Here is a 19,392-nt window from a genome sequence, read left to right as displayed (position 1 = left end):
GAGGTATTAAGGTTACAATCCGTTATTCTTCAGGTTGAATTGGAACCAGCGAACGTCGATGACATTGATGTTTCAAAGACTGGTCGAGACTCGAGACAGGGGTGTGATATTTCGAAAGTGTAACGTTCGAAAGAGTGGCGCTGCAGTCACCCAACCGAACCTGATATCTGGCATTTCTCCACCACAGATACAGGTCTAGTTTTACAAGGCTTTGAACTGAAACTGCTTCTCTTTAGATTAGCATAACCAGAATGATGATTCACTCGTTTCCAAGAAGTGGCAAGCAAATAACTTACCACACGAAGTTTACCTGTGATATGGCGAAACTTTGTAAGACTAGATGTCTGTAGGCTGCATAGGAATTTTGTAATTACTAAACTAATACTATGGGTGGAAAAGTTGAATAAAAGTTACGTTGTTTCAGACTGAGGTTAAGTTGTACACCAATATAAATTTACAACACTGACCCTTACTTAAGTTGTACACCAATATAAATTTACAATACTGACCCTTACTGAAGCGACGAATATTGAGTATGTAGTCATGGTTCACCAGCGAGATCACTGACGGATTCTTCGAAGCCTCAGCACTAAGTACACATATCCGGTCACGAAATGGCTCTTCGAAGCTTCAAAACTATGTACACGGTTCCAGTCACGGACGGACTATTCCAAGTCTCAAGATTATATACACGTTTCCAGCCACCGAGGGACTCTTTCAAGCCTCAGCATTGGATTCGTTTCCCTTCAGAGCGAAACACATTACTTTCCGCATGGTTACACTGAGAACACTTTTTAACAACACCGGGTAGCCAGGGTTCAGCGAGTCTGACTACTTAACTCGCCCACGTTTCTTAACACACTGAAACCAGCAGCAGAACTCTCTGCCTTCTCGGTTGGCTATTGGTTCATATTCTAGTCCTATAACTGCCTATTGTTTGCCAGGGTCATTAGCCGTTAATGTCAAGGTACAGCCCCCATATGAAATGTCCTTAACACATTCAGACCACATACACTTTCATTTTCTATGTGGCTCATGGGTTCTCGAATGTGTATGTTGCAATCAATAACTTATCATCAGCTGAATGGCCGTGAGGAGAAATTGTAAACAACTTAAACGAGTGTTTTTCAACCTGTTCTTGTTCGCTGAACTTTATAAGCAACACGAAATATTTCCTAGAACCACTATCTTCTTCATTTTTCATCCTTTCTTGAGGAAAATTTAACAGTTTTACAAGCAGTGTTGTGGCAATCATTACCCAAGCTTATATTACAAGAGCTTCATTCATAAATTATGATATACTGAGTTGACAATCATTTTACCACTATTATCACAGAATTTTGCGGAACCCTTGTGTTCTTTGGAACCTTGGTTAAAAATCAGTGCTAGAAATACATACAAAAATGTGCTTTTACTAGATCCTTGATGCTCACTCATCGTGTATATTCTCCTTCCCGTATAACGAAAGTGTAATACAAATAAGCCATGATATAAAAGAATTTGGTTACATAACATCATGCATAAGTAACTTATTATAGATAACACTATAAAAATCAGCTTACATTACCTTATGCAACAGAAGAGCCTCATTACAAAACACCGTGTAATCACTGGCGCCCTAGTCCTACAACCGCTGCAGCTTACACCCCTGTGGACATATAACCAAATATAAGAAACGTGACAATGATCTGGTGATCCGAAAGATATTCCATAAGAATTACACTTCTACTGTAAAAAGAATCAGGAGCACAATAGTTAAAAAGTACTTTAATAAGTATGGCTTAGATAATGTAGCTTTAATTAAGTAGCCAAGCTAGTAAAAGACTACCAATCCCGAAAAAATTGAGATTCTTATCAAAGGTGATTTACTCGTAGAATTTTCTTGAGTAAAACTGTGATTACTGAAAGTGCAAACTTTTTAAAAACAATAAAAATTGCTTAGTAAGTCAAAGATACGAAATTTGAGCCGGCTGATACATAAATAGCATGAACTGACTTTTGACTTGCAACTTTTGATACAATACATTTCGTATTTGCTGTCGAAAATTATACCAAAGTAGAACCTACAAAAATCCGTATCATGAAGCACAATGTGCCTCTTCTTAAGACGAGCAATCAAACGTATATTAATCATTACTATCTGTATTGTGAACTCACCGGACGTAACCTACTCGCGAAGCGGCTTATCTGTCGTAAGTCGTAACGCTGGCCACCATTCCCGCAGATTTTATTGCCTCCAGCGACGGCAGAGCTGAAACAAATTCTTGACATTAACGGCATCAATACTGAGCTGTATGGCACAAAAGGTTAAAAAAAAAAAAAATGACATCAATGATTACTGACTGTTTTTCATACACCTGGTACTAATGATCCCTGCCACTGCTGAAATGGCAGAGACTAGTTGTGATTCTGTCAGTGACCGACTACACTGTTAGTCATACAAATGAATGCTGACACTTTTGATCATAATGACATTTGATGCTGATGACTAATGTTAATGAAACTAGTGGTCCTAACACCATACGAACAAGTTATGTGACTAGGGCTCATTCTTGTAATGCTGACACCGATGAATCCAGACAAATGGGGACAGCATCACCGATGTTATCATACAAGTTAATCCTCTTACTGGTTGCATGAAAGGACTATTCAAATACGTCTTCACAACAAAATCAAATATCGCCCTTAGATGCAAGCGTAAGAAAATTAACAGTGAATTGTAACATTTCCCTGTCAAAGTTGCTGATCGTGCCGCATTTCGTGGTCACCCGGGATCGATCTCATAGGTTCGCGAACAATCCTAGTTGGAGTGGTTGATCAAGTCAAACTAGCTGCCCAACCTTCCCTACAGATAAGGTCTATAATATATTTATATATATATATATATATATATATATATATATATATATATATATATATATAATGTTTATGATTGCCTTGATTAATACATTCAGTTACCCGTGCCGTCTCTGGAATAAAAGAAAGCAAAACTTGTCACCGGTCCACTAATAATGATTGAAGCTCAATAGGGTAACCTTGGTCCACAAACAGTGAGTGAAGCTCAACAGGGTAAACAGACAGGAAGAGCTGGGAATCTACTCCCATCGAGTTTCGACTGACCCCCTTACGATGACTCGAAACTAGTTGAAAAGAAGAAATTCCTATCTCTTGCTTTCATTTTACCTGCTACATTATACCCATTTATCATCATGAATAACACTTCTCAAGGATGTTCGAGGAAGCTAGATCATACAAAGAGAACCCCTTTCGGAAAAAGAATATCAGAGCCGGTGTCCTCACTATCTGCTACCTTCTCGTGTTTGCATAACCGTTAATACGACACTTTTATTACTGAATCGGCTAAACTGTTCATGAAACATACAGTTCTTTCTTTTCGTCTTCATCAATTTAACTCGTTGTTAATCAACAGTGTACCTAAGAATTGTGTGTGTGTGTTTCAGTGCGTGTAATCATACATACGTTGGAGTAACTACACGGTACATATATACATTTGACGGAGCAACACGTGTAAAATCTTTCCCGTAACACACAAATAGTGATCACAGAACCTAAAACTGTACTACATCGATACATCAATACATCAGCAACCTCAAGAACTTCACAGGCCTAAGGCGAGTTTGTTCTTTATAACTACAAATCCACAGAAATATATGGTATACCAAGGAAGGGAAAAACGAAGGATTCATTGTAACTGATTTTCTTTTTCATGCAACTTATTACTGTAAACAGTAACCATATGTTTGCTGTAAGCTTTGTAAAAAGAATGTTATCCTTTCCGGTAGGCCTATTGTAACATCTTTCTATAATTGTGTTCATATAATCAATACAAAATTCTTGGAAGTTACATGAATTCTTGTGTTCAGTAATTTTGACAGAAAAAATATACAAGTTTAATCTTAAAAACAACTGTTCTTAACGCAGCTTCGGCTCATTACAATAAATATATGATAACAAATTAGGAGGTGAGACACACTACACCGTTCCAGAGAGAAACACTACTACACAATTGCCAATCTCGTGCTGCCATCTGTTGGCAACTGTCAGTAAACATTTGAAAACCAAGATGGTGACTTCTCAGTGAGTGTTTCTCGGAAAATCATCTATATACAGTGAAATAGATTTCTCATAGTGGTGAAAATGAGTGACCTAAACGTGGATATATCCCAGCTACCCCAGGATGTCCGCGACAAGCTGGCAGAACTGGACCTGGAGTTGTCAGAAGGTAAGATATAGTCAGGAGACTCTTTTGTTTACATTCGTGGAGGGAGCTGGTGGTGGCTGCGGTAATGTCATCTCGCGCCGTATCCATCCACGTCTCTAGCTCCATATATATGTCTCGTCATTTGTCATCTTGTGCTCATCACTTTATTAAAAAACTAGTTTCATGGTATTTAATATTCAGTATTCACGCACTGATGAAGCTATGGTGTGCCGTCGGCACCTACGCCCAAATTATAAGCTTCATTAATTTGAATTTCATTCTTGCAGTTTAGAGTAACGTTGCAGAGTTTATAGTTCTTTTGATGTGGCTGATGTCACAGATCTAAATATGAAAAGTATGGCTTATTTTAGTTCGTTGACATTTTGATATCATAGTTGGGATTGTACATTGATTTACATTTAGCTGTTAAAAGACGTTAGTGTCTTGGTTCACATAAAAACGGAGTCACCAATGAATTTGAGGAAATTTCTGAGTTGTAAGTGATGCATACGTTGTCATGGTGCATTATCTTACCTTAGAAAGTTATTTTAACCGCTAATTTGATGGTAGACTTAAGGCATTTATTACAATTTTGTTTAAAACTGTGTAATTTGATTTTTTTTTTTTATAAAAGTCTGATTTGGCTTTTGGATAATTTTCCCTTTGATTACTTAACACTGAACGTGGTGACTTTTATGACAGTAATGGGAAGTCTTGAAACTGAAATAAAACTTAAATGCTCAAATCCATAGATCTGTAAATTATTTGAAGACAGATGTATGTCTCAGTTGATATATTCTGAGGAGTGATAATATTAGATTCTTTACAAGACTTCATATGGTGAAAATTTCAGTGTAGCACCTCCAACTCCAACAATTTTAAGTCCTCACAAAGTGAGCATAGTTTCAATTGAGAGAAATTGTGGAGCAAAATCCCCCCTTATCTTAGACAATTCAAAGGGTAAGATACTCATTGGTACCACTTCTGCCAAACCTCTTGTTTCTAGAATAGAACATATATCAAAGGCAACACGAAGTTATTTTTCGACATCCTCGTGCTACATGAGAGGACGTTCATAAAGTTACTGCCATGTAGAAGGCTGAAATCAAAACTTCATTTGGCGCTTTGTTTGGATTATGTATAGCTCTATTCAGTTTATGAATCAGTGTACACATAGATATTATAAAAACGTGATAAATCAAGAAACTTGTAATTGGTTAGACCACGTCTTATCACAACAAAACTGGAGCTCCAAATTGGCAAAGTCACAGCCTTGAAACAAAAATTCACCCATGATAAACTGGAAAAACTGAAAAAGATGTTACATAAAAAGTTATGAAATTCAATGTCTTTGGGGGAAAACATCAATACAGACCGATGAAGAGACAGGAGTTTACAATTGTCTTCCTCAAGTAGGAGGCTCATAATCATACTATTTGAATAAATCCTTTATAAACAGCTTATTTTTTCATTTATGGAAATGAACAGAATGGCATTAACTGAATGCGTTAGACATTAAAATGTACGTATACAGACCAAATCCTTCTATAATCATCAAGCATATGCATGATTAGGGTTTGTTATCCTTTCATTTCTTTCAGGAGATGCTGTCAGCCACTAACTATGTAAATGTTGATATGTGCCTTAGGAGCTAATGGATTTTAGAGCACCCATATACTTCTTGCATCACTGAAAGACACAAATTAGCTTTTATATGCTTTAGTAATATAAATTTCTGAGCTTTTAATTAACCCTACATTTTCCATATCCATCATAACCCTACCACTAATGAACCATTTCACATCGAGAGAGGATTTAAGGGTGGAAAATGGAAAACCCCTCACTGTTAAATCATTCTATATGGCAAAAACGATCCTATACAAATAGAAAGAACATCATAAGGTAAAATTACCATTTTGGACATCCACTTGGGAACCAGGGTTTTGGGTAGGGGAAAGAATAAAAATTAGTGATTTGCAACAGAAAGGTCAGAATTGCTCAAAAGACATCAATAACGATTTCATCCAAACCTAAGATTGGCTGGATGTTTGAAACGGTAAAAATACTCATCGTAAATGTAGGACATGCACATCTGCATAAAGATGTGTTGCCAGGAAATACTCTCAGCATGAGAAGTACACCTGTAATGATATGGTATACCAATCTCGCTACCAGAATTGACAGTAGTTATGGCATCAATTTGCTTTTGTTTGTTTTTAGACTTTTTTTGGTTGATCATGTCTAATGCTCATCATGACAACGTTTTGGCTCAGTAGCAGTCCCCAAGTGTTCCAATACTATAGTGTGTTATGAGTTAGAAAACCAGTTATTTTGGCTCTTATGAATATCTCGAATTGGGTGTGTTGTTAGAGTTAGCCAAACAACTTCTGATGAATCTAATTAAACTAAAAACTATGGTATCGCATCATCACTATGGAGATTGCAATTTTTTTTCATACTTTATTGCCATTTCATGTGTTAGCGAGGTAGCCCCAAGAACAGACAAAGAAAGACTGCGTTCATTCACATCCATATACAAGCTGTCATGTGTAATGCACTGAAACCACAGCTCCTTATCAACAACCAGGCCCAACAGACCTTTCCATGGTTTACCCCAGACTATTGAAATTCCCTGGTGTAGTCCACTAACTACACTTCATCCTCAGTATATGACACCATTCCTTTTTAATCTAGCCCTTGCACACCTTTCACCCTCCTGTATGTTCAAGCCCCAGTCACCCAAAATCTCTCAATCCACCCTTGCATCTCCAACTTGGTCTCCCCTTTCTTGTTCCCACTACTTTTGACACAGCTTCTTTGTCAACCTTTCCTCACACATTCTCTCCATATGTCTAAACAATTTCAGCACAGCCTCTTCCACTTTCTCATCCACACTCTTTTTATTACCACACTCTCTTACCCTTTTGTACTTACTCAACTACCTCACACCACACATTGTATTCAAACATTTCATTTCTAACACATCCACCCTCCTCTACACTGCCTTATCTATAGTTCATTCCTCACATCCATATGATATTGTTGGGACTACTGTACCTTCGGACATACCATTTATACCCTCTCAGAAAACATTCTGTCTTTCTGTACATTCTTTAATGCTCCTAAACCTTTGCCCTCTCACATATCTTATGACTCACTTCTGCTTCCATTGAAGTGTTCTCTTAGGTATCTAAAACACTTCACTTCCTCCAAGTTTTCTCCATTCAAACTCACACTCCAACCTGTACGTCAACCCTCCTAAACTTAATAACCTTGTTTTTCTTCACATTTACCCATAACTTCTTACTTTCACATGCACTTCCAGACTCAGTCACCAGTTTTTGCAGTTTTTCACTTGATTCTGTCACCAGTGCTTTATCATTAGCAGACAATGACTGACTCACTTACCAAGTCCTCTCATCCCCACAGACTGCTTACTTGCCCCTTTCAAAGACTCGCATTTACCTCCCTTAACACCTTATCTATAAACAAATTAAACAACCATGATGACATCACACAAACCTGTAAAATAGAGCAAGACGTGCAAAATTAAATAAAAAAAAAAATGCATTCAGAAAAGCTTTAAGCTGCTAATATAAAAAAAAAATATGATAGTCTTCTTGCTCTTGTACTGTATTACAGGTGTATTTAGCTGACCCTATTGCAATCCTCTTGTATGTTGGTGTTAATTTTAACTGTGCATTGATTACATGCATGGAATCGTATATTTCTAGCTTCGTGGTATGGTTATTTGATCTCTCATTTTACTTTCAGGGCATGATAATTTTAATGGATTTGTTATAGTTTTTAGAGCTTTATTCCATGTGCAGCAATCTTTTTGAAGAATGCTATATTATTAACCTTAAGTCATGCATCAGAATATCTTTAGATATAAATTTTGCTTAGCAGTGGTAGTATAGAGTTTAGTGTTAAACTGTAGGGTGTGATTTGAAGCATGTTTTATTCTATGATACTGAATAAAGCAGTAGCATTATGGATATTAATATCAGGGAAAATGTGGTCTTACATCATAATTTAAACAGTGAAACACTAATAAATAGATCAACAGATCCAATTAAAACCATACCTAAGCTCTGTAGTGATTGAGATTTACCTTGCTTTTTATATTTCGGTCAAAGTTTAACCAGACACATCTGTGATTCAGCATTGTGCCAATTGTCGATGAATGTCATAAGACCATAGACAGACCAAGATGCCATTGCTCAGCAACCTCATAAGCAGTTGGTATTGTTATGCAATAAATCTTTGCTGCTAAGGGAGGTTATATGAGAATTTTGCAGGTTCTTTTGAATTTTTACTTGTGTTCAGTGCACACATACTAATAGAACTCGGTTTTCCATTGTATTCTTATCCCTCACCTCCGTTGCCTACATTATCATAAAATATAGAGCTAGGCTGTTACCAGTTCTTTACTTTTTTTTAATCCCTCAATGCCAAAGTACAGGATGATTGTAGTTGTGTTTGCAAAATGCACATGTAATAGTGTAGGAGACCCACTTGATCAGTTAATTTTTTGAACTGTTTAATGCTCTTTTGTTCAGGATGTTTATAATTTTCTTTCTTCGTCTTGATTCTGATGATTCGAGATTATGCAAGGTAAGGCTGATGAAAGTCGCCTGTTATAATTTAGGATAGCTAGTCAGTTAATGAAATTTACATCATTTTTGTATAAAATTTAAATATTTTTTTTTTTTTCTCTAACCCATACAATACCCAGTAAATTATAGTGATATACTAATTGTCTGTTGCTGTATAATCTGGTGTCATTAGGTGCATTCAGCAGTCACCCAATAAAATTTTCAAAATACATACAGAAAAACCAAATTCGGCCATAATTGTTATATCAGGTAGTAGATTGTGGATCATTATGGTGTGGTTAGCATTGTTGACCATGATGCATTCACAGGCTGCTCAGGGTTGAGCTCATAGGTTCAAATGCTGGTTGCTACAATCATTCCTCACTCAACCCAGCTGTTCATCTACCACTAGGGATTTTGTAAATGAAATGGGCTCCAGGCCCCACAGACCTTTCCTTGGTTTACCCAAGACGCTTCACATGCCCTGGTTCAATCCATTGACACCACGTCGACCCTGGTAAAACATATTCCAATTTACTCTATTCCTTACACCCTCCTGTATGTTCAGGTCCCAATTGCTCAAAATCTTTTTCACTCCATCCTTCCACATCCACTTTGGTCTACTGCTTCTCCTTCTTCCCTCCATCTCTGACACATATATCCTCTTTGTCAATCTTTCCTCACTCATTCTTTCCATGTGTCCAAACCATTTATTTCAATAAGCCCTCTTCTGCTCTCTCAGCCACACTCTTTTTTATTACCACACATCTCTTTTACCCTTTCATTACTTACTCAATCAAACCATCTCACACCACATACTGTCCTCAAACTTTTCATTTCCAATAGATCCACCCTCCTCTGCACAACCCTATCTGTAGCACATTCCTCGCAACCATATAATATTTTTGGAACCACTATTCCTTCAAACATACCCATTTTTTCCTTCTGAGATAATGTTCTCACCTTCCACAAATTCTCCTACGCTCCCAGAACCTTCGCCCCCTCCCCCACCCTGTGACTCACTTGTGCTCCCATGGTTCCATCTGCTGCTAAATCCACTCCCAGATTCCTAAAACACGTCACTTCCTCCAGTTTTTCTCCATTTAAACTTATCTCCCAATTAACTTGTCCCTCGACCCACTGAACCTAATAACTTTCCTCTTATTCATATTTACTCTCAACTTTCTTCTTTCACACACTTTACCAAACTCAGTCACCAACTTATGCAGTTTCTCACCCAAATCAGCAACCAGTGCTGTATCATCAGTGAATAACAACTGATTCAATTCCCAAGCCCTCTCATCCAGAACAGACTGCATACTTGCCCCCTTTCCAAAAGTCTTACATTCACCTCCATTCATCATATATATACATATATATATGTATATATGTTGGAAAAGATCACAATTTTGCGTGTGATCAAGATATTCCTATGAGTCCACGCGGAAAATGAAACACGAAAAGTTCCCGAGTGCACTTTCGTGTAATAATCACATGTCAGTTGATATACATCGAAGAGATGAAGCTAGGACGCCATTTGGTAATGTTTACCAAATGGCATCCTAGCTTCGTCTCTTCAATGTATATCAACAGTCAGTTGATATACATCGAGGAGATGAAGCTAGGACGCCATTTGGTAATGTTTACCAAATGGCATCTTAGCTTCGTCTCTTCGATGTATATCAACTGACTTATATTTCTCTCTTGTGTCTCCCCTGATGATGTGATTATTACACGAAAGTGCACTCGGGAACTTTTCGTGTTTCATTTTCCCCGTGGACTCATAGGAACATATATATATATATATGAAAGGGGGCAGGTTTGGATGGTACTGTAGTGGAATTTATTAAAAAAGGGGGTGATTGTGTTGTTGACTGGTTGGTGAGGGTATTCAATGTATGTATGGCTCATGGTGAAGTGCCTGATGATTAGCAGAATGCATGCATAGTGCCATTGTACAAAGGCAAAGGGGATAAAGGTGAGTGTTCAAATTACTGAGGTATAAGTTTGTTGAGTATTCCTGGGAAATTATATGGGAGGGTATTGACTGAGAGGGTGAAGGCATGTACAGAGCATCAGATTGGGGAAGAGCAATGTGGTTTCTGAAGTGGTAGAGGAGGTGTGGATCAGGTGTTTGCTTTGAAGAAAGTATGTTAGAAATACACAGAAAAACAAATGGATTTGTACATAGCATTTATGTATCTGGAGAAGGCATATGATAGAGCTGACAGAGCTGTTCTGTGGAAGGTATTAAGAGTATATGGTGTGGCAGGTAAGTTGCAAGAAGCAGTGAAAAGTTTTTATCAAGGATGTAAGGCATTTGCATGAGTAGGAAGAGAGTGATTGGTTCCCAGTGAATGTCGGTTTGCTGCAGAGATGCATGATGTCTCCATGGTTGTTTAATTTGCTTATGGATGGGGTTGTTAGGGAGGTAAATGCAAGTGTTGGTGAGAGGGACAAATATGCAGTCTGTTGTCAATGAGAGGGCCTGGAAAGGGAGTTAGTTGTTGTTCGCTGATGATACAGCACAGGTGGCTGATTTGGGAGAGAAACTGCAGAAGCTGGTGACTGAGTTTGGTAAAGCGTGTGAAAGAAGAAAGCTGAGAGTAAATGTGAATAACAGCAAGATTAGTAGGTTCAGTAGGATGGATGGACAAGTCAATTGGGAGGTAAGCTTTGATGGAAAAAAAAATTGGAGGAAGTGAAGTGTTTTAGATATTTGGGAGTGGATTCAGCAGCGGATGGAACCATTGAAGTGGAAGCGAGTCTCAGGGTGGGGGAGGGTGGTGAAGGTTCTGGGAGCGCTGAAGAATGTGTTGAAGGCAAGAATGTTACCTCGAAGCAAAACTGGGTATGTTTGAAGGAATAGTGGTTCCAACAATGTCATATGGTTGCAAGGTGTGGGCTATAGATAAGGTTGTGCAAAGGAGGGTGGATGTGTTGGAAATGAGATGTTTGAGGACAATATGTGGTGTGAGGTGGTTTGATCGAGTAAGTAATGAAAGGGTAAGAGAGATGTGTGGTAATAAGGTTTGTGGTTGAGAGAGCAGAAGAGGGTGTATTTAAATGGTTTGGTCACATGGAGAGCATGAGTGAGGAAATATTGACAAAGAGGATATACGTGTCAGAGTGGAGGGAATGAGGAGAAGTGGGAGACCAAAGTGGAGGTGGAAGGATGGAGTGAAAAAGATTTTGAGCGATCGGGGCCTAAACTTATTGGAAGATGCTTGCAAGAATGCTTGCAAGGAATTGAGCGAATTGGAACGATGTGGTATAACAGGGTTGACGTGCTGCCAATGGATTGAACCAGGGCATGTGAAGCATCTGGGGTAAACCATGGAGGGGGGTGCCATTTCATGTGTGGCAGGGTGGCGACGGGAATGGATGAAGGCAGCAAGTATGAGTATGTACATGTGTATATATGTATATGTCTATGTATATGTATGTATGTATGTATGTATGTGTTGAAATGTATAGGTATGTATGTGGGCGTGTGTGTGTATATACATGTGTATGTGGGTGGGTTGGGCCATTCTTTCATGTGTTTCCTTGCGCTACCTTCCTAACATGGGAGACAGTGACAAAGTACAATAAAAATAAAAATATATATATATATATATATATATATATATATATATATATTCTTTTTCTTTTCTTTCAAACTATTCGCCATTTCCCGCATTAGCGAGGTAGCGTTAAGAACAGAGGACTGGGCCTTTGAGGGAATACCCTCACCTGGCCCAATTCTCTGTTCCTTCTTTTGGAAAATTAAAAAAAAAAAAAACGAGAGGGAAGGATTTCCAGCCTCCCGCTCCCTCCCCTTTTAGTCGCCTTCTACGACACGCAGGGAATACGTGGGAAGTATTCTTTCTCCCCTATCCCCAGGGATAGTATATATATATATATATATATATATATATATATATATATATATATATATATAATTTTTTTTTATTTTCCAAAAGAAGGAACAGAGAAGGGGGCTATGTGAGGATATTCCCTCAAAGGCCCAGTCCTCTGTTCTTAACGCTACCTCACTAACGCGGGAAATGGTGAATAGTACGAAAGAAAGAGAAAAAATATTGGAAAGGATCACAATTTTGCATGTGATGAAGATATTCCTATGAGTCCACAGGGAAAATGAAACACGATAAGTTCCCAAGTGCACTTTTGTGTAATAATCACATCATCAGGGGAGACACGAGAGAAATATAAGTCAGTTGATATACATCGAAGAGACGAAGCTAGGACGCCATTTGGTAAACATGCGATTGTCTTGGACAATATATATCCTGTATGTTAGGTGCACAAGGAATAGAGTGAATTGGAACAATGTGGTATACTGGGATCGACATGCTGTCAGTGGATTGAACCAGGGTATATAAAGTGTCTGGAATGTTTTTTTGGGACCTGGATGTGGAAAGGGAGCTGTGGATTCGATGCATTACACATGACAGCTGGAGACTGAGTGTGAACGAATGAGGCCTTTGTTGTCTTTTCCTAGTGCTACCTTGCACACCTGTGGAGGGGAGGGGATGGGTACAAAAGAAAAAAAAATATTTCTAGATTTGCTCTTCTAACACATTCTAGCAGACAAATTGGTGGGAAAGGCAGTTCGTTAACAACTGAATTCTGTTACATCCAGAGTTTTCCCTTAAAGGGTACAAGAAATTCTCACATTGATGCATTAATTGTAAACTTACCTTACTCCATTAATGATGATTTAGTTTGTAGGTCATCCCTTGCAGCTGGCAATATCCACAGGGGCTACTTTGAATTAGATTGAAGCAGCTCCAGGAAAACTTGGAATCACCCCAATCACCTGGTCAGAAATAGGGTGTGCATGAGGTGTAATCTGTTCTCACTGTCCTTATGATGCTCAGTCATTTCCAAAATGATGAGGTGTTTTCTTGGACTTCATAGCAGTCACAACACTGATAGCACTCTTATCTGAAATTATACCACAAAATAGAATATTGCAGTTGCTTGAGAGCATGGGTACTAAATTAGTTTATGCATTAACCAAGTGCTGATCTCAGACTGGTTGGCAGGGACCAAGCTAGTTCTTATTTCATCTTGAAATTTCTACTTAAATTGTCTTTTTAGGTGTAAAGGTAAAAAAGTAATACTATTGCACCATTAACATAATGTAAATCAGTGAAAAAAATATATATTTATATGCGCATGGAGAACAATATATGTTGGTGAAATAAGGAAAAAGTGCATCAAGGTAAGGCTTAGCTAGCTAGGCTATCACATGCTGTCTTTCACTGTGTCTTATATCAATGTCAGAACTAACAGACAGTTCTATACATCCCAAACTCAATCTAAAGGGTCCTTACTTTACTAGAGTAAATTTGAGATGATAACAGATTTTCACAAAATTCTCCATTAAATCCCAAACTTTGTCTGATGGGTTCCAAAGTGTCACGTACAGGACAGATTCCAATATGTGAAATCTGTTAGAATAGAGTGTCACTGTATTGTAGAATTAATTTGTAAAATGACAATCTCAAGTACTCTCTACAATGAGCTCAACCTAATAGAAGTATGGCACACACAGGTTTGGATGCTAAACTATCAGAACAAAATACATGACATCATGGAGGAGAATTCAGCCACTGTTTTTTTCAGTTAACGTATAAAATGGCAAGAAGTAATTAATGAGATGTCATTGATAATGGGAGGCTCCATTGATTGTCTTCTGCCCCACAGCCCTGGCTGGGCCAAGACTGCTGAGTTTGGTCATTGATAGACCAAGCTGTTGAAAGCCACAGTCTGCCACCTCACATAACCACCACAGCCTGGCAGGGTTTTTACACTTTGTAAATACTTTGTTTACTAGGTAGGGCCTTCTTAGATTTCTCCAGTGTGAATCCCATGGCACTTCTAATGATTGCAAACAATTTGTTGAAGATACTTGGGCCCATGATGTTTAAGACTCTCTTTTGTGCATATTGCACATTTTCATTGAAGAGGCTTGTGTACAAGGTAGCAAAGAAAACTAAGCAAGAGTCAGTATTTATTCATCTCTACTAGATTTGACAATGTCTCTTCCTGAAGATGTCAAAAGTAGCAAAGATGAATAAATATAAAAATAAAACTCCTACTTTGAGTTTTCATTGTTCCCTTTTTCTAATCATTTTGGATACTTTGTGGGTGAAAAGAAAATATGACTAGGTATAGCAAAAATCTGCATAACCCAAGACAATCTGATTTTAGGGTAGGATCTTGCTTCTCAGTTGTTTAACCACTGTTATAGTATTGCAAAGGTACTGGAAAACAAATAGAATACTGGTGAAATATATATAGATTTTGCAAACCTATTTTTAAAATTCGACCATAGTGTTACTCTGCACAAAATGCCTAAAACAGGAATAACCACAGTAATTGCAAGATGGATGTATACTTTCTTACCTGTAACATCACAATACATTGTTATAAATGAGGCTGCTGCTAATGTCCCCTTCAAAAGAGAAAAAGGAAATGTATCTTCATCCTTTCTGTTCCATATTCTCATACCTGAACTTTGATACTAGAATTAATATGGAAGTCTTATAAACAGAAAACACAGAAAATAGAAACAGACATAATGTTTCCTGGTGGGCCACTGAAAACATCCTTTTCGATGACAAGGAATATCAACTCTTCCATGGGAAAAGTGAAAAAATAAAGAAGAGACCCTACTTTCAGTAAACTGACTTTTCTTGTGGACCTTCAAGACATGAGAGGAAAACTCAATGATGTTGCTTTTCAAGACACTATCACTCATAAACAGAATGTTGCCTTGTCCTAACATCACCTTTCAGGATAGGCAAAACTGCTGGGTTAGATTGTGTGCAAAGATCTTTCATAGCATCCACTGACATTGTTAAGGATTTGAACTACAATGAATGACTGAAATCACTGTGATTGTACTGTCTGGAGTGCAGTTGGGGTAAGTCCAGGGGATCTCATAGAACGTCATTCCACTGAATGATGTTTTGCTTTAAAATTTTCAATTAGAGAACAAATTCATTCTTAAGTTGCCAAGTTCTGCTTTTAAGTCCTCAAATATGTGAAGTTGCAATGTTCAGTCATATTTTAATGCTATAATTCCCTGCTCATGAGTAAAAAAATGCCCAGCAAGTGACAAGTGATCATTGTACCAGTCAGAAATCAAGAAAAAGCTTTGCACTTGAGTTGAAATAAAGTATTTTGAACTGTTAAAATGCTTTTGAATGAGCAGCAGACATTAGGAGCTCATAGCTTACTTTCCATAACCATAAGAATGATGGTTACTGGTGTTACTGGTACATGGTCATGTTTAGGCAAATGTCACAGGCTATCTAGCTTACCAGAGAAGCAAGTGGCAATTTTTAAAGAGAATCTTAGAGGAATCACTGATTTACACATGGGTAGCATGATACCCACTTACTCACCTCAAGCCCACTTCTGTAAGCAGTGTTCATGACAATGCCTGAAAACTGTTATACAAGGACAAAGGAATTCAGACAGCAACAGACCACTGGGTCCATTCGAGGCAGTTTGTGGTAGAGGAAGATGTCAGAAATATATGGATCAGTGCAGAAAGACATAGATATTTCAGAGGGACCTAACATAAAATTTTCATGTAATTAAGGAGGCACAAATAATGTCAAGTATGGATATGAAATGAAACAGCAATACATTCCTAAGTGTGTTTATGGCGCTGCTTTCAACCACCCTAATTGGCTAATCATACCATATATTAATTATCCTGTTGAAGAAAAACTATCACCTCATTAGGTTAAAACATTTGCCAACACGTTTGTAACCATTACTATGGATGAAATCAGACAATTCCATCTGTAAGTAGCTTGTCAGATCATGAGTATGAAAGGAGGGTGACTGAAAGTTTTGGTGGAAGTGCAGTAAATGTAGAGATGCAGCCATGTGCGAAAAAGGTGTTTAAAATCATTAGAGAACGACTGTTAAAAGCTGTAGAATTAGTAGTTGGATACAAACTCATGGGATACAGGAATAAAAAGGGAAATGCATTACCAGCAGATGAGATTAGAAATGCTGTGAAAGAGAAGAACAAAGTATTTGGCTGGTTGTTCCAAAGGAATGTACCATTGGAAGTTCAGCAAAGGAGGAGGGAAAAACATAAGTGCAAGCAGAATGCAAAGAAGCTGATAGAGGAAAACAAAGAAAGAATAGATGAAGACCATGTTAGAAAGTTTAGGGAAAGTTTAGGTTAGAAGGTGAAAAAGGAAAGAGGTGGATGTAAGAATGGAAATGTTAATATGAGAAGTAAGGAACGGGAGTTGCTGAATCTAAAGGAGGAAGTCAAAGGAAGATGGAAAGAGTATTTTGCAGAAATGAATGTGGGAGAAGTGAGGCAGCAGTTGTTGCATGAATGAGTATGGAGGATGGAAGAAAAAAAAAAAAAAAGTGCAAGGGCCTATAGGAAGACTATAGTAGGAAGGGAGGTACTACAGGCAATAGAGACTGAAGGTGGCTGCTAAAGTAGGAAGGGAGGTACTACAGGCAATAAAGAGACTGAAGGTGGGAAATACACCTGGAATGAGTGGGATTATGGCTGAAGTAAGGAGTAAGTGATATAGTGGATGCATTTGATGTGTACTTTGGCATGGAAACAGGAGTTTGTGTCTGAGGATTGAATGAAAGCTATTATTACTCCTTTATTCAAAGGAGAAGGTGCTAAGGATTTATGTAACAATTTTAGGAGAATAAGTCTGTTAAGTATACAAGGAAAATTGAATGCAAAGAGTGAAGAGGGAGTTTTAGGAAAGTCGGAGGATGTGGAGGATCATATTTTTTTTGGTTGATTTTTTTTTTTTTTTTTTTTTTTTTTTTTTTTATACTTTGTCGCTGTCTCCCGCGTTTGCGAGGTAGCGCAAGGAAACAGACGAAAGAAATGGCCCAACCCCCCCCCCATACACATGTACATACACACGTCCACACACGCAAATATACATACCTACACAGCTTTCCATGGTTTACCCCAGACGCTTCACATGCCTTGATTCAATCCACTGACAGCACGTCAACCCCTGTATACCACATCGCTCCAATTCACTCTATTCCTTGCCCTCCTTTCACCCTCCTGCATGTTCAGGCCCCGATCACACAAAATCTTTTTCACTCCATCTTTCCACCTCCAATTTGGTCTCCCTCTTCTCCTCGTTCCCTCCACCTCCGACACATATATCCTCTTGGTCAATCTTTCCTCACTCATTCTCTCCATGTGCCCAAACCATTTCAAAACACCCTCTTCTGCTCTCTCAACCACGCTCTTTTTATTTCCACACATCTCTCTTACCCTTACGTTACTTACTCGATCAAACCACCTCACACCACACATTTTCCTCAAACATCTCATTTCCAGCACATCCATCCTCCTGCGCACATCTCTATCCATAGCCCACGCCTCGCAACCATACAACATTGTTGGTACCACTATTCCTTCAAACATACCCATTTTTGCTTTCCGAGATAATGTTCTCGACTTCCACACATTTTTCAAGGCTCCCAAAATTTTCGCCCCCTCCCCCACCCTATGATCCACTTCCGCTTCCATGGTTCCATCCGCTGACAGATCCACTCCCAGATATCTAAAACACTTCACTTCCTCCAGTTTTTCTCCATTCAAACTCACCTCCCAATTGACTTGACCCTCACCCCTACTGTACCTAATAACCTTGCTCTTATTCACATTTACTCTTAACTTTCTTCTTCCACACACTTTACCAAACTCAGTCACCAGCTTCTGCAGTTTCTCACATGAATCAGCCACCAGCGCTGTATCATCAGCGAACAACAACTGACTCACTTCCCAAGCTCTCTCATCCCCAACAGACTTCATACTTGCCCCTCTTTCCAGGACTCTTGCATTTACCTCCCTAACAACCCCATCCATAAACAAATTAAACAACCATGGAGACATCACACACCCCTGCCGCAAACCTACATTCACTGAGAACCAATCACTTTCCTCTCTTCCTACACGTACACATGCCTTACATCCTCGATAAAAACTTTTCACTGCTTCTAACAACTTGCCTCCCACACCATATATTCTTAATACCTTCCACAGAGCATCTCTATCAACTCTATCATATGCCTTCTCCAGATCCATAAATGCTACATACAAATCCATTTGCTTTTCTAAGTATTTCTCACATACATTCTTCAAAGCAAACACCTGATCCACACATCCTCTACCACTTCTGAAACCGCACTGCTCTTCCCCAATCTGATGCTCTGTACATGCCTTCACCCTCTCAATCAATACCCTCCCATATAATTTACCAGGAATACTCAACAAACTTATACCTCTGTAATTTGAGCACTCACTCTTATCCCCTTTGCCTTTGTACAATGGCACTATGCACGCATTCCGCCAATCCTCAGGCACCTCACCATGAGTCATACATACATTAAATAACCTTACCAACCAGTCAACAATACAGTCACCCCCTTTTTTAATAAATTCCACTGCAATACCATCCAAACCTGCTGCCTTGCTGGCTTTCATGGTTGATATGAGTGGAAAAATATCTAGGGAAAGGCAAAAAGTTTTATGCA

The 19,392-nt window shown here is 38.5% G+C and overlaps 1 long non-coding RNA gene across 1 annotated transcript in view; it reads right to left on the bottom strand.

Moving 5' to 3' along the window:
* Positions 1–1,522: 1,522 nt before the first annotated feature.
* Positions 1,523–19,392, bottom strand: part of LOC139753728 (uncharacterized) — a 32,993-nt gene continuing 15,123 nt past the window's right edge. The window contains exons 2-4 of the long non-coding RNA XR_011713756.1: positions 13,524–13,770; positions 2,158–2,251; positions 1,523–1,648 (exon numbers count right to left, since the gene is read on the bottom strand). This is a non-coding gene — a long non-coding RNA (uncharacterized lncRNA). The remainder of the gene's footprint in view (positions 1,649–2,157; positions 2,252–13,523; positions 13,771–19,392) is intronic.

This window comes from Panulirus ornatus, chromosome 15 (genome assembly GCF_036320965.1).
Source record: "Panulirus ornatus isolate Po-2019 chromosome 15, ASM3632096v1, whole genome shotgun sequence".
Lineage (NCBI taxonomy): Eukaryota > Metazoa > Arthropoda > Malacostraca > Decapoda > Palinuridae > Panulirus > Panulirus ornatus.
Note: the sequence above shows the minus strand (reverse complement) of the source record. Positions and strands in the feature narration are given on the sequence as shown.